This window comes from Halichoerus grypus, chromosome 6, assembly GCF_964656455.1.
Source record: "Halichoerus grypus chromosome 6, mHalGry1.hap1.1, whole genome shotgun sequence".
Taxonomy (NCBI): Eukaryota; Metazoa; Chordata; class Mammalia; order Carnivora; family Phocidae; genus Halichoerus; species Halichoerus grypus.
Genome location: NC_135717.1, coordinates 156,116,795 through 156,133,439, shown reverse-complemented (window position 1 = coordinate 156,133,439; position 16,645 = coordinate 156,116,795). Strand labels below are relative to the sequence as shown.

The following is a 16,645-nucleotide window of genomic DNA, read 5'->3' as shown; positions in this document are numbered from 1 at the left end:
TCAGCAAATACAGTTGATATAAATAAATGGTCTCTTGCCTGCCTACATTCATGCCCATCTGTTTGGAGGGCGTGGTGCCCAATCAAAAGTTGCCTAGACGCTCACCATGGGCACCGGTGCCAAGGAAGGACGATTTCATGGCAGACTGCCTGATGCTCTGAGTGCCATCTTTTTAGTAGTGGGTTCTCATCCTGGACCAGAATGGGAGCACTGGCACTGGGTGTTTCCTTACTGTTGATCACACCTGTTGACAAGGTGGTGCCAAACTAAAAAAAGAGGGAGAGAAAGAAAACTGCTGCGTAGGAACATCTTTGGGCTCCCAGGGCCTGGCACACGGACTAAGACAGATTCTAATTAAGTAGAGAAAGTCTCTGCCCGTGGATATTCTGATGGGGCACAAGACTGGCAAGTCAAACTTTACTTGGCTCCATCACAGGGGCAGAGGGCAAGCTGCTCCCAGCTGGCAACTCTGCCCCCATCTAATATAGGGAATATAATAGAACACTGGTCTTTGAGGACATCAGGAACCAAACAAACCGGGGGAATGAATCATGCTCAGCCCAGCCCACTATCCCCTTGCTCCGCTCCCAATTTTCACCCACCCACTGGCAATGATAGACCTTACAGAACAGAGCAGAACTTACAGGCTGTAAAAACCTAGGAGCTGATTTTATTTTGCGTTGGCTGAGCTTGAGAGAGAAATGAAGCCAGTCAGGAGAAAGCAGGATGTGGGGACATTTTTATGCTGATAAAGGTAAGTAAATTCCCTTTGAGTTTGTTAAGCACGATTGGAAATAAATGCAGGGAGTACTCAGGTCACCAGGGGACCACAGAGGGAACCAGGGGAGAATCTTCAAAGCAAAAGTTAGGAAGTTGCTAATCCCAGCATACTCTGTGGACCTCTAAAGGGCTAAATACAGTGGTTCTCAGTCACAGAATACTGTGGAGATGGGGAGCGAGCAAGCTTTATTGATGAGAAATTCAGGCATGCTACCTTGTTCTGTGGAAGAAAAATAGGTCGAGAAACTGCTGGCTGAAAGAATCAAAGCAACATGCCTTATTTACATTTAAAAGGGCATTTGTTAGTCCAAGATTTGGTTTTGATCCTAAATTTGCATTGTCTTATTTAACTGGGAAGTCTATCAATTAGATCTAAATCTTGAGGTAGGCTGACAGTGAGTGGTCCTCCAAGACGTCCATGTGCTCATCCCCAGAACCTGGGCATATGTTACCTGATAGGACAAAAAGAACCTAGCCATTGTGATTAAGTTAAGCATCTTGAAATGTGGAAGATTATCCTGGATTATCTGAGTGGGTCTGATGTAATCACAAGTATCCTTATCTGAGCAGGAGGCAGTGTGATGAGGGCAGCAGAGATTGGGTGATGTGTTTTGAAGATGAAAGAAGAGGCCCAAAGCCAAGGAATACACATAGCCATCAGATGTTAAAAAAAAAAGCAGGGAAACCAGCTCTCTGCTCAGAACTTCCAGAAGGAACCAGCTCTGTACACACCTTGATTTTAGCCCAGTGAGATTGATTTTGGAGTGCTTATAATTCCTCCAGAATTGTAAGAGAATAAATGTGTTTTGTTTTAAATCACTGTTTGTGGCAACTTGTTACAACAGTATTAGGACACTAATGCAATCCCCAGCCCTGGTAGCAGACTCAGGGTGGCCCAGGATGGAGGGCCCCAGGCCACACAAAGCTTAGAGCAATACAGCCAATCAGCTGCTCTGGTAGAACCAACTAATTCAGTTAGTTGTTTCTCCCTGCAACTCACTGACTTTTTTTTTTTTCACCCTCTTGAAGACAAAGACCATAATCTAATCCAATGTTTTTGTTTTTCCTTATTGGCATTGCACAAGCCTAAGGTTGAAATAAACAGTTCTGTATGAGGTCTTAAACTGACAACATTTGACCTACCAGGCAAGAATACCACTCAAATTAACATAAGCACAGGGAATGCCACCCCTAATTACAAGCATTCAGATCCCAAAGGTTGAGAACCGTTTTAGAGCCTCAATTTAGATTTATGTTTGACTAATATCATATCCCTACTATGTGCCAGGTACTTACATGTGGACATTTGGAATATGTCCCGAAGCAACACAGTGGGTTAACTTTGCAATTACTGGACATCCATGCAGTGTGAAATAGCCATTATTGTTAGAAGTTAATACGTAACTTATTCTTCTCAGCAACTAACCTAACACTGCAGGGTACCTGCTGTCACTGAATGTAAGCAGCAGGTGTCTGTCCGTATACCCATCCATCATTCCATCTCAGCAGCTAGATTGTTCATCATTTGCCTGCCTGCGGTGGCCGTGATGTGTGGAAAGCAGACACTGGGAAAAACTCAGACTTTACCTGTGGCTAAATTATACTTCGGCCAAATTTAATATATTTTTGTAACTCACAGCAGGCCTACTTTGCTTTTGTTTCTTCTTGGACACAACATAACACACAGAGTACACAGTAAGTCTATACAATAAGAATAAGTAAACAACTTGAGCTCTTTCATGGACTAAGGCATGCACTCCAAACTAACAAAGATCCTACAAAGAGAAGAAGTAGTAATTTAACTGTTTTACTTTTCCTTCAAGGAAATTAAATACTTCTAAATTGTCTTTTTCAGAAAAATTTCAAGAAATTGAGAATCTGCCAATTCTTCTATTGTTTATCTCTATTGAATAAAGTTAAGTGACATCTTTTCCAAGTTGGTTGAGTTGTATCCATGTTTCCTATCCATTGGTCTATTTCAACATGCATTTCCAGTATTTGGCCTACTGGAAAAATTACCCCCCAACACTTCTTAATCTAATATTTGGACCTTATTTTGACAAGGTTTGCTTTTAACAATCAAAGTAAATAAAAATATTTTTCTTGGTGTATCATATTTTTCTCAATGCTGTTTCCTTTTTCTATTTTGCTTACAATCTGAGTTAGTGATAATTTAATCTTCTGTTATGATGATAGTCTCAGTTTTGGGGATGCCTATCAGAGTGAAAGGAAAGCATCTCTGTGGAATTCTATAGGCCTGAGAAGAAAATAATCAAAATATTGTTTATTCACTTATCAACAAACATTTCTTGAGCATCTGGTCACCTTGCTATCCTTCCTTTATTTCTTTTTTTTTCAATTTAAATTCAATTAAACAAAATATAGTACATCCTTGGTTTTTGTTGTAGTGTTTAATGATTCATTAGCTGTGTATAACACTCAGTGCTCATCACATCATGTGCCTTCCTTAATGCCCATCATCCAGTTACCCCATTCCCCCACCCACCTCCCCTTCTGCAGCCCTCTTCCTTTATTTCTTTTTGCGTTTTTCCACCCATTCTCTTCTTTCCTCTCTCCTATGAAGTTGGCATCATATTTCCAAAACTGGAAATTTAAAGACAAACAAAATGAAGACTCCATTCTTAAAGACTTAGAGCTTAATACATAGTAACAATGCAGGGCAACTGTTCTGCTGTGGAAGGGTGCAAGAGGTACAATGGGGGTGTGAGGAGGGAGAGACCATCTGTGCATGGGAGCATCAGGGTAGGCTTCATAGAGGAGGTAACACTTAGAGGTTTGAGTAGGAATTCTCCAAGTGAACAGGATTTGGGGTATATTAGTTTTCTATCTCTATGTAACAGATTACCACTTTGTAGTGGCCTGAAACAAAACACATTTATTATCTCATAGTTTCTGTGGATCAGGAGTCAGGACATGGGTTTGTTTCTCTGCTCAAGGTCACACAAAGCTATATTGAGGATGTTGTGGCGGGAGGGGGGAGTTGCATTCTCATCTAGAGGCTTGACTGGGGAATAATCTATTTTTAAGCTCATTCAGGTTGTGGGCAGCTTTCATTTCCTCATGGTTGTCTGACTAAGGCCCCGTAGTTTTGCCGGCTATTACATGGAGGTTATCCTCAGGTCCTAGAAGCCACCTGTAGTTTTTAGAGGCTGCCAGAAGTTCCTAGCTATGTGGTCTCCTTCTACATGACTTCTTACTTCAGTAAACCAACAAGAACAGTCCCTAGTCTAGTCTGCTAAGAGAGTCTTATATAATGTAACAAAATCATGAAAGGATATCCCATCACCTTTGACATATTCTATTGGTTAGAAGCAAATCACAAGTCTCACCTGCACCTAAGGAAAGAGGACTATACAAAGGCATGAACAGAAGGAGAGGCACATTGGGGGTCACCTTAGGGTGTGTCCCCCACATGGAGTGATTAGAAGAGTGGGAGAAACAGTTAGATAAGAGAGTGTGTAGGGAATGAACAATGGTTCTGTATAGCTGCAATGGGATAGAGGGGTGAAGGAAGAGGGACTCAAGGTAAGACTCAAGGCAGGTAAAAATCATTGCTAACATTTAGGTAATGCTTACTCCATGCCAGGAGTATATGTTAAATCGCTTAATCCTTACAAAAACCCCATGAGGTAGATGTTATCACCATTAAGAGATAAAGAAACTCAGCTCAGTGAAGTTAGGTAATCTAAGATTATACAGCTTGCAAATGGTGGAACTGGATTCTAATTGTCTGGCTCCTGAGTCTGTGTCTTTAACTACTACACAACCTGGTCTCTGGGCAAGTATTGAGGCGTTCAAGGAGAAGATTACTAAGGGTTTTGTTAAGGAATGTGAGTTTGTTCCAGGAAGCAGCGAGGAAACACCGTAAAGTTTTGAATCAAGGGGATGGATGTTCAGCCTGACACTCTGCCAACAGCACAGAGGAGACACTGGTACAGGTGAGGGAAGATGAGTTACTGGATGAGTCCCTGGATGAATGGGGAGTAGGGTTGGGGAGGAGGGAACAGATAAGAGATCTTTGTAAAATGTACATGATCTGACTCAGTGACCAATTGTGAGGGCTGGGTGTGCAGTGGCTGAATTGAAGAAGAGGAGTGTGCCTCAGGTAACTTCCAGGTTCTTGGCCTGAATGATTTGGCATGTGATGGAGCATGAGATTCATCTATTAAGCTCAAAGTTACGGGAAGGCAGGGACTATATTCTTCTTGTTCAGTGTCGCATCCTTTGGGCCCAGCAAAGGTCTTTGCCTATGGTTATAAAAGCAAACACTTGCACAGTGCTTACTACAAAGTTCTGAGATCTTTGCTTATACTAACTTGTTTAATCCTTACAACACCTCTTTGAGATATACTACTATTATCCACATTTTACAAAAGGAGAGACTGAGGTATACCATGGTTAAGTAACTTGGCCAATTTCACACAGTTGGTAAGTATCATAGCCAGGACTAGAACTCAGGCGGGCTCTGTCCAGAGTCCAAGCACTTAACCACTGCAGTATGTCATATCCAAAACAGATGCTCAATAGTATTTGTTAAATGTTGTTTTGTGACTTCATGAACATAGAACAAATATTTAAAATATGATGTGATAAATTTGTCAATAGCCTAAATGGCCTTTGTATAAGTCTCCATTATCACATTTAGGAAATTGTATTCTAAGGGTATGTTGAAATATCTTTTTCTCCTACTACTGTTGAGTTGCTCACACATAAGGGCTGGGTTCTATTCTAGACATTTCCACTGTGTCTTGTGCAGTGCCCTCAATAATCATTTGTGGAGTGAATTGCTTTCTTGTATACTATATGTACCATTTATAATTTTTAAAATGTATTTACTACATTATCTCATTCAATACTGACATCAACTAGAGCAGATAGGAGCAGTGGATCCTATTATTCCCATTTTATAGCCATGGACATCGAGCTAGAGGAGAGTGACCAAATGGAATCCCAAAGTTCAATTCTTCATTATAACTTAAATCTTGGCTGGGATAATGGGGACTAGTGAGAATGTCAAATTCTCAGCTGAAATACTCAATATAATGGTAGTGATTCTTTGCAATTTTTCTTTTTACAAGTACATCAGGGAATCAATAAGGACATGAGAACATGGGGTATGCTAAAAACTAAAAGGACACAGAAAAGTATCACGACTGGCATTAAGTGATTAATTAACTAATTAAATGGCCATCAGAGTACAGTCTAAAGAAGAGGTCTATTTATTGAATAAATAAATTAAAAATAAAAAGCCAAGGGAGCAGACTGGACTGCCACCCTTGCTTCAGCATATGCCCACTTCTGTCACTCTGACCTCTTATCCACTTACTAATTCAAAATAAATTTAAGAAAATAACCTTCATCAGCAGTGTGGGCTTTCAAACTACTCCACAGGTAAGACTAACAGTCTCTGTTTTTCCTTTCAGAATTCACCCTTATTCTTCCCTTAATCTATATCAATTGTCTAATTTTCTTCCATCATTCGAAGAGTATCTTTTTTCCCCATTCTTTTCCTTTAAGATAACATCTTAAGAAATAAGGTAACTTATTTGACTTTTCCCCCCTTTTTTCTTGTTTGTTTGCTCTGTCTCCTCCACAACCTTCTACTCTCTTCCCACATAGGGAGATATCAACTTCTTCTGCTTTAAGAATTGGTTCAGGAGTTCTTTCGGGTTAGACTGACTTCTAAGAAGGCCCTCCATGGTCCATGCCTCCTAGTATTCCTGCCCTTCCATAATCCCCTCCCCTTGAAAATGAGCTGAACCTAGTGACTTGCCCAGCATTGGCAAAAGTAATGGAATTATCAGTATGGCAAAAATGATGGGGTGTCACTTCCATGGTAATTATGATGTCCATCTTGCAAGTAGGCTCTCTCTTTTGTCTTCTTGACTTGCATGTTTTGATGAAGCAAGCTGCTATGCTGGAGAGGTCCACATGGCAAGGAACCGAGGGCAGCTTTTAGCCAATAGGGAAGAATTAATGCCCTCGGTCCAATAGTGCACACAGAAATGAATTCTGCCAACAATCACAGAGCTTGGAAGTGGATCTCTCCCCCAGTAGAGCTTTCAGATGAGACTGCATACCTGGACTAACACCTTGATTACGACTTGCAAGAAACCATGAAACAGAGAACCCAGCTAAACCATGCCCAGATTTCTGACCCACTGAAGTGATGTGATTATATATGTGTGCTGTTTTAAGCCACTAAGTTTTGGAGTAATTTGTTACACAGCAATAAATTAACACCTCCCTTCCAAGGAGCTTCCCAGCACCCTAGGCACCTATCCTTTAAGCAGCCATCTGTATAGCTCTATTCTTGTACTTAGAACACGGTATTCTAATTATGTTTGTCTTTGTTTCCTGCTCTGCACTGAGCTCATTGAGGGCAGTGACCTGATTTATCTCCTAGCACAGCACCTGGTTCAACAATAATTGTGTGTTAAGTAATGAACATATATTCAATAGCCCTCTCTGCTCCCACTGCTCTCCCACCAATCACCTGCAATTGGTGCCATTAGGGCAAGAGAAGATTGTTCAGCAACAGCCATCTCAGGTAGCTGCTGTAATTCTTCCTGTGCCCCTGCTCCCTTTGTCCCTCTGAGAAACATATCGGGGCAAAAATGGGAAGAGCAGATTTGAGATACATTGTTTTTGATCTTCTAGTCAATCCTATGAGCTAGGTATCAGGATCCAATGTATAATGAGGAAATTAATGTTTTGTATAGAGCTGCACAGCTGTTAAGTAGCAGAGTCAAACTTAGTATCTAACTGTGTCTGATTTTTAATTCAATACAAATCTCTATTCACAGTTACGCCATGCTGCATGATCCTGGACAAAGTTTCCTACCCACTAAGGTAAACTGGCAAAATGAGAATAATAACAAAGATAATGCTATTTAAAAACAGTTATTGAGTTCTTGTTCTGTAACAGGAATTGTTCTAAGCCCTTTAAATGTGTTTACTCATAAATTTTTGCAAAACCTATGAGGTAGGTATTTTAAGATATGTGGCAATTTACAACTGATGAAAAAAATAAAAATAAAAAGTTATGAATTCTTCTCAACAAATGAACTGGAGGCTCACATAATGCTCTGTGCTCCCGCTTGAGAAAATCTTCCAATTAAGCTTTCTTCTCTTAAAAATCAACTTCTGTTTTGCATCTCTTTCCCATTTTAAGACAAGAAAACTGAGACAAGAAAAGGTTAATTAAGTTCCCAAGGTCATATGCTTAAGTGGCAGAGTGAGGATTCAACTCAGGTGGTCAGTGTCTAGTAATCAACCTGGTTTAGGGGACATGATTCGTCTCAGGTAATTTTGACTTGCTCCTGTAAGAGAGTATGACAGAGCACTGTTCACATGTATTGGAATCCTAGGTTCCCAAGACAAAATTAATTTGGAGATCCATTTCTCTTTTGTTAATGAGCATCAATTTTTCTCTGGAGAGAGGACCCCTCCTGTTATAGATCCCCACTGCCATGTAGGAGCTCTAATTAAGTCTATGCAAAATACATAAAAAAGGGAAATAATGAGAATCTGCAATTCAGAAAGACATGACTCTGGTAGCAACCTTGCACACAATTTGGCCAGATTTTGTCCCTTCCTTTTAGCTTCCTATGGCTGTGAGCGATGGGAAGGAGATGCAAAACATAAGTTAATTTTTGAGAGAAGAAAGCTTAATTGGAAGATTTTCTCAAGCGGGGGCATGGAGCATTATGTGAGAGCCTCCAGTTCATTTGTTGAGAAGAATTTATAAATTTCATTTTATTTTTTTCCTCAGTTGTAATTGCCACATAAAAAGTCAAATAGTTCTGGAAGACTTATGAAAAGGATCAGCTCCCTGCCCTGTTCCCACCCCCTGCCCCCTCCACCCCCCACCCTGGGCTATCTCTTTAAAGACTTTTCAGCTGTCTCTCTTGATATTTACCTACATATTTTCAAATAACTTGCTCATACTGCTACCTCTTGATAATTTCAGTTTTAGACAGCATTCTGGAGAAGAATTTGTCACTGGCATTTTGTATGTCAAGTTAGCATTTCCTTTTCAGACATTTCTTCAAGAATAAAGAAAATAAGGCAAAGGGGTAATAGTCCTTCCACATAAAAAGTACCTACAGATTTGTACAAAGCACCTTGAGACAGGTGGGGTAGGGAGAGAGAACAGCTACACGAGACAACGAAGAGCAGTAAGCAAGCAGTTGGGGGAAATATCCATCACTATTTTGGAATAAAAAGTGAAAACCAAAGCAAGCTGGAGGTGCCATTTGAAATTTAATATATTAGCAGAAAGAAAGTTTAATGAAACATCCATAGTGCTGGTGGTTGTTATAAGTCGAAACTCTCACATGTTTTTGATGGAACATATTTGAAAATCAATATGACAATATGTACCAAGTGTCAGAAAAATGGCGATACTGTTTGACCCAATAATCTACCCCTGGAAACTTATCCTAAGGAAATAACATAACAGAAGCAAAAACCTGTGTGTACCAACACGTTCGTTGTAGTATTATTTAAAAGAGAGAAAGATAGATAGAAGATACACACCCACAGAGAGACAACCAGTGTAAATGCAGAGCTTCATACATTAATATGAATCACTAGATGGATTACAATCCACCTGTTAAAAGTGATAAACATGAAGGCTTTATGAAAACATAAAACATATTTATGACATCCTGTTAACTGAACAAAGCTAAACACAAAATAGTATATATTCTCCGATCTTAATCACATATAAACAAGTACACTACTCACAGGAGTGGCTACAGTACGAGGGACATGGGTGTTGGAAAAGGATGAACTGATTTGAAGTCTAGGTCTTCCATTTACAAAGTGTTCCTTGGGCTTTAAAAAAATACTTCGCTGAGCCTTGTTTGTTACATCTATAAAATTGTAGAAAAATCAACTTTTTAGTGGTGGTGTAAACATTAGAGAAACATATAATTGGCAGCTAATATTGCACATTGCATATTATAGTTAGGGCTCAATAGATGGTTATAAGTATCGCTAACGTGGACCATATTCAGGAGGGTGGGGGAACTATGTTAGAGACTTGAAACCATGAGTGTTCTTGTGCCCCTTAGAAATTTTTATATATGCAGAGAATATAAACTGTTACATATATATGTGTGTATGTATATACACACACACAAATATTTAAATATTTATATATATAATACATGTCTATACATACATTTTATAAATTATATATATATGCACATATACACACACACCTATACACACACACACACACACACACACATATACAATTGCTATATGAGCATTTTAATTCAATGGAATCACACGGAGCATCTTTGTCAGTAACGAAGGCCCATGTTTCTGAAAGTGTTGTAATGAAATGATCCGGGAGCGGAGAGAAAGCAAGGCTGAGAGCCTTGGTCTGTTACACCTCTGTTCTCTTTTTATTGCCCTTGGCTCTCCCAGCTCTTTGTTCTCCTGTGGGCAATTGCTGCTGGAACTGGTGCATTCCTGCTAAATGGCATTTTAACCCTGGTATTCCCACAACTCTATGCTATTTCCTTAACTGACATTTGCATGGCAGATGGCGCAAATGGCCTAGCAAATATATACTGGGTCAGTGTTAAAAAACTGCCAGATTGATAGCTTTGTTGGCTCTGTGCCTCTAAGCAGAGACATGACTGGAAATTGCACAGAGACTCAATTTTCCAGACCAACTTGTGGGCTTTCTGTTCCTCCCTTGCTATGGGCGATCAGTAGGACAGGTGAAGATGGGGCTAGTCTGATTGGCTTCACTTTTAAATAGACATTGATGTGGGCAGATGGGTTGGCACACAATGTGCTGAACTGGGAGCTAAATCTTTCTACTTCTAATCCTGCCTGCATCAGATTTGCTCAGGAATGGAAGCCAAATCTTAACCTGTTCATTTCCAGAGTGTTCCATAGGATAATACTGAGCTTCTTTCAAGAAGTGTCATGAAGGCTGATTTAGGAAGCTAGAACATTTTATCTAAGTGGTTAAAGAAGACAGATTTACTTAATGCTTCTTTGTCCCTAACTACCTTTGGGGAAGAACAAACCATTGACTTGGCTTGGACCTCTTGTTTGGCCCTTAGGATTTTCATCTCTGTAGCACAATTATTTCTGTGTTTGAGACCTTCCCAACGAGTCTATCAGTTCTTTGAGGACAGAGACCAAATCTCATATGTTTGTCTTCCTTGTGGCATGTAATAGGATCTCTTGTCAATGGTACTTCTCAGGGCCTAGTAAATGTTTATGAAACAAGTACTTCTGGCCGGTTCATAATGCTATGACAAGAGGCAGTTAGAGTGACCCCTGCCCTGGCTCTCCTGTGCCTATAACCCTACTATTGGGGTAAAGAGCCCAAGGTTTTATTATCTCAATAGATGACTGTGAACATGACGTGATAGTTAGGTAAGATTCTACCTGGATGCCTCCCTTCTCCACACCTGCTAGACCAAATTCTTCATACATGTGACTCTTGAATTTCTTATGCCAACGGCTCTGAGCCCACTTCCAGAACCTGCATGGGCCTCTTCCAAGGTGACCCTCTTCCCAGTTCTCCGAAGGGAAGACTATCTTAGTGTTTGTATCCTTAGGCCTGGAGGGTAGCCAAAGGGGCAGGTGTTTGCAGGGAGGGGTGGAAAAAGGTAGAGCTGGAGCCTGGAAATGTGCCCCAGGAGGCGAGTGCAGGTGGAGTTGGGGCCTGGAGGCGAGGGTGGTGAATAGGAGGCGGGAGCTAACGCTCCCCATGCTGGCATGTTCTGGTACAGCTCGTGGTGATTCAAGAGTTTAAATCTGAGCTGGCCTTCAATTTTTCATACTAAGATAGGACTGTATGACAAGGTATATTTTTCAAAGCAGACAGATAGAATGTACTTTATTTCACATGTGTTAGCTTGATTTATAACTTTTAAATATATGGACGTAGAGTCGTAGGCTTCCATTCTTCCATTCGTATTCTCACTCCTGAGCCCTGCAAATTTTTAGGGCAGGCTCATGTCAATGAATTCAACTCACGGAATAGTGTTCGGATGGAAAGGTGATGTCAATCCCTACATTTTATCAACTTATTTAACCTTCCTATAGATAGGTACCTTTGAATGTAGCAAATAACAGAGAAACAAAGGTAAAAGACCCCCACTCTATGCACATTTTACCAGGGATACTTTCCTTATATGAACCTGAAACCACATCGAGTCAATCCCACTTCTTTCAATATTGGGAAGTTAGGGAAGAACCTGAATGACAGAGTAGCTGGAAACACAATACAACTTTGTTACATATAATCACCCAAACTGATGACCAACTAAATACTGCAAAGTTGAAGTCCTACGATCTCCTTTAGTAAAAAGATAATTAGCTCATTAATGGCTCTGAATGAAATAAAATGGCTCTTAAAGCACTTGAAAACAATATTTTCTAAAAGAGACTAAACATTTCATCTGTATTTTTGTATATAGTTTATTCGCTTAGGTCATTTCATCCCTGACCTTTTGTTTTCTAAGATAAGGTGAACTTGTGCCTCGTGCGAGTGAGAATGATGACCAAATTCCAAGATGAGCAGGGCTCGACTGGCAGAGTTTTATGGTGCTGATTAGTGTCTGAGCACGTGACCAGGCAGGTAAGATTCCAGACCCAAAGTCAAGCATCCAGTTTTTCCTCTGGGATATCTTTGGGAGAGCACAATCATCAAGATAATGATTATTACAATTTATAGAAACATTTTATTGTTCCTTTTCAAAGGATTTTTAAAAATCCCACTATAAGCAGGAAGAAATTAAATTCAAAGGGAAAACAAGAACTTTATAGGCCATCTGCTCAGACTTTCAAATTTAAATTTTATACATAAGAGCACATTAGCTGTGGGGAAAAAATGTGATCATATTTTGTAGCTGTCTGAGCAATGAAGAAATTTCCCTCGTTGGGCTTTCTGCATGGAAATAAAAGGAACCGTTTTGCTGGAGAAAATGAAATGGCTTCGGTATGGGGGAAATTTGCTATTCACCATTTTATATTTATGGAGTGCTGAACTTACACCGTCCTTTATAAAATATGAAGTAACGGTCCATGCCTCAGGGGTCCACAGGTGATGTTAGGCAAACAGTATTGGAGAGCACCTCCCAAAGAGAAATCCGAGCCCCTGACAGCCTGTTAGTGGTGGTGAATAATGGGATGGGAGGGGCTTCAGGGTGACAGTGCGCCCACCTGTGCGAAGGGGGACACAGACGCAGGAGGGAGGGGAGGTCCCTTCTCCTGAGCCTGGGCCTTCACCTTACAGCCTGGTCCTAGTGGCCTGTGCCTTTAGGCATGTGCTTTCTCACATGGGAACAGAGCATGGGAGGATGCTGTTGACAGCATGAAAGAGTCAAGGATCCCGCTGAGTCGAGAACGGGGGACAGCCACACAGCTCACACAGGCCGCTGACCCCTGTGAGCCGCAGCTGTCGGCTTTCCTAGCGTTTGATGAGGTCAGGGTGCTCCTGATGCCTCAAACCTACCTGTCCGATGCTCTGTGACAGGGGGACCAGAGGTCGTGGCGAACACCAGGACAATTAGTGGGCGCCGTTGCTTTTTTCACTGCCTGCCTTACTCTCCCGGCTGTGATCACCAGAGAGACCTCCATCCTCATTTGGTCAAATGAAGCCTGGCAAACAAACCAAGCCTCTCTCCCCCACTTTGTTTTGCTGTGAAAAGATAAAGGAAGCATGGGGAACATCCAAACTGATGGAATGAAGGCTGACCCTGGTAGGCAACATGGTCTTTCCCAGTCGACCCTAAGAGCTGATACCTTAAAGCACCTAATTTAGAGAGGTATGTGAAATCGTTAAAAAAAAATACTAATTAAGGAAAACCAGCTACAGGGAAAACTGTGAACTGAGGGTCATGAAAAACAAATTAAATTCATCTGAGTTGGTGCTATTTTGGAGAAGCCTAGAAAGGCTTAAATTAATCTGATGATAAATGAATGAAAGGAACACAGAACTCAAAAGGAATGATAAGCACTGAAAATCAAACTTCGTTCAATCATAAGATCTTAAAAGCAAAATAGCATAGCCGTGCAGAGTCCGGCCTCAGTAGTCAGACCACCTGTGTTTGAATTTTAGGTCTCCTGTGTTCTAGCCGTGTGACCTTGGAGAAGTTAATTACCCTTTCTGTGCTTCCAGTCCCTCATCTGTAAAATGGGGCTAATTATAGTACTCAGTTCACATAATTTTGAGGAGGATTAAATGAGATAATACATTAAAAGTACTTAACAGTGTGCTGGAGATATGGAAAATGCTCCCTAAATATTAGCAATTTTAACCCGTGATTTTCAAACTATGCGTCAGGTCTAAGGTTCTACAAGTCTCATTCTGGAACACCTATAAGTTTAAGGGAAGGATAAGCAGGGAAAATTTGGCTTCCATCTGCAATCACTATAGTTGCTCAGCTTTTGCATATTTTGTTCTGTTAGCCATTTTATCTGAGCAAAATCCTCTAAGTTAAAACAAGACAAAACATGCATTGGAAGGCATCTGTGATCCGGTCTGTTTTCCCGGTTAGTTCAGGAATCTTGTCCCTGTCTGTCGGTCATCCTGCCTCTTCTTGAACCTCTGCAGATAATGGGCTCTCACCAACCCATAGACCTTTACAATTCAGCATTGTTCAGATGACCAGAAAGTTCTTTTCCATGTTGACTTACCTGATTTCACCCTCAGGTTCTAGTTTTGCTCTCTAAATATGGCCAATTTCTCTTCTGAAAAGATCCCTTTAGATATTGGGGGGAAAAACCCCAAACTATTATATCCTTTGAGATCTTCAGTTTCCAAAAGCAGAAATTGACTCTGGCAAACCTAAAAAGAAGATAAATTTCTTGGTGAGCCATTAGGCTGCTCATAGAATTGAAGAGAAGTTGGAGAACCAGGCGTAGAAGAAAAGGCAGGAGTCCGGGTCTTTCTGGAGGTATTGGTGGCATGACCCACTTAGGTCTTCCATTCCCACATTCTTTCAGCTATCCCACCAAAGATGTGATTCCCATTCTCCCTGTCCATCAGTTCACCAGCCTCTCTCCAACAGTGGGGCCTGGAAAGGCCCAGCGCACTCAGCATGTGCTCTCCTGAGCTCAGGGAATCCTGGGATTCTTTTTTTTTTTTAATTTTATTTATTTATTTAGTCGAGAGAGAGAACACAAACAGGGGGAGCAGCAGAGGCAGAGAGAAAAGCAGGTTCCCTGCTGATCAGGGAACCCGATGCGGGACTCGGTCCCAGGACCCTGAGATCATGACCCAAGCCAAAGGTAGATACCAACCGACTGAGCCACCCAGGTGCCTGAATCCTGGGATTCTTTCATCTAGTTATCATCCTTCCAGTCATACTGCAAAATTGATTTACTTTCCAAGGCACCCATGTCTGAAGGACTATACTGAGCTTTCAATCAATTAAAACCTCAAGAGTAAGGCTTCCAGATTTACTAATAAAACTCACAACACCAGTTAAATTTAAATTTCAGACAAACAATGAGTAATTATTTAGTGTAAGTATGCCTCACATATTTTATCTGACAATCCCACTTACCAGTGTTTTATTTTTTAATAGAATTGGCTGTGGAACCAATGCTTGTTCATCTTCTATACTTTATTTTAGAAGCTAAGCTCAGGAATTTACATTTATCTCAATTAAATTTCATCGCATTAATTTCAGCTTCTCTTTCCAACTTGTCAGAAGTTTTAAATCTTGATGTTATGTAGTCAGTGTATTCACTCTACTTCTCAACCTTGAATCCCTAGTTTGATATGGTGACCAGATAGGGCAGGAGAGCAGAGATCCATAGAGGGAAAGGTAAAGAGAATGATGGAGTGTAGAAAGGATGTTGGGAGTAGGGAGATAGCAAGTCAGAAACAAAGACTCAGTATAGAAAACAATTTAGAAAAATTGGAGAAAGAGAAAGAAAGAAACAAAAATAGGAGAGGTATCAGTTGGAAGTTCTTAATTTCAGGCAACTGTTCATTTTAAACAAAAACAAAAACAGAACAATTATGTGAAGATATGAGAGGCTTGTAGAGCCAATGGGAGGTTTGGATAATGGGCAGGAATCAAGGGCTGGACGTTAGGAACCAGAGCGAGGGCTGTGAAGTAGAAAAAGACTGGACTCAAAGCCATTTGGGTTGTTGTCAGGCTGGTGAGCGACCTCCCCCTGGCCCCACAGCCTTGGGTCATAGGCGAGCTCTGGCAAAGAGTATCCCACTGGCTGAGACTAAGTCACAGCCCATCCCACAGCGGTGTTGAGCTGAGGGGAACTTTGGCCAAGCCCTTTGATCTCCATGGTGGAACCCTCCACACAGTCTCAAAAAGGGATCAGGGTGCAATTAGGAAGGGGTTTTTATTATAGACAGCCCAAAATCAATCAAAATCAATCAACCAATCAACCCATTATTCATCAATTAAGCAAGCAAATAAACATAATATTCCCCATGGAAAGATTAAAAGAATAGACTCATATGCAGATGACTCACTCTATGCTGTCTCCAGCCCAGTCCTCTCTTCGTTGCTGCTAGCCAATATAGTTATGTGCCTACTCAGTACTGACAGTATGTCTGAGCCAAAGCAATGTCAACAAATTCTATCCAGAATCAAACTCATGTTCTGCTCCAGCCCTACCTCCAGACTGTGTCTTCTCTCAGTGTCACCCATCTCTGTGAACACTGCATATTCCAAATCTGGTGTCATCCTTACCCTTCCCACTCTTTCATCCTTCATATGAAATACACCTCCAAGTCCTGCTGTGTTTACTCCTTAACGTCTCTTCAACCTGTTTACTTCCTTCCATCTCTTCACCTCCACTAGCCTAACCCATTCCAACCCTACCC

The 16,645-nt window shown here is 41.0% G+C and overlaps 1 long non-coding RNA gene across 2 annotated transcripts in view; it reads left to right on the top strand.

Annotated features, from left to right (window-relative positions):
- Window positions 1–631: 631 nt before the first annotated feature.
- The window catches only part of LOC118549042 (uncharacterized), a 41,545-nt gene continuing 25,531 nt past the window's right edge, over window positions 632–16,645 (top strand). For both annotated transcript variants that reach the window (XR_004923868.2, XR_013448596.1), the window contains exons 1-4: window positions 632–754; window positions 4,647–4,739; window positions 7,608–7,653; window positions 12,306–12,421. This is a non-coding gene — a long non-coding RNA (uncharacterized LOC118549042). The remainder of the gene's footprint in view (window positions 755–4,646; window positions 4,740–7,607; window positions 7,654–12,305; window positions 12,422–16,645) is intronic.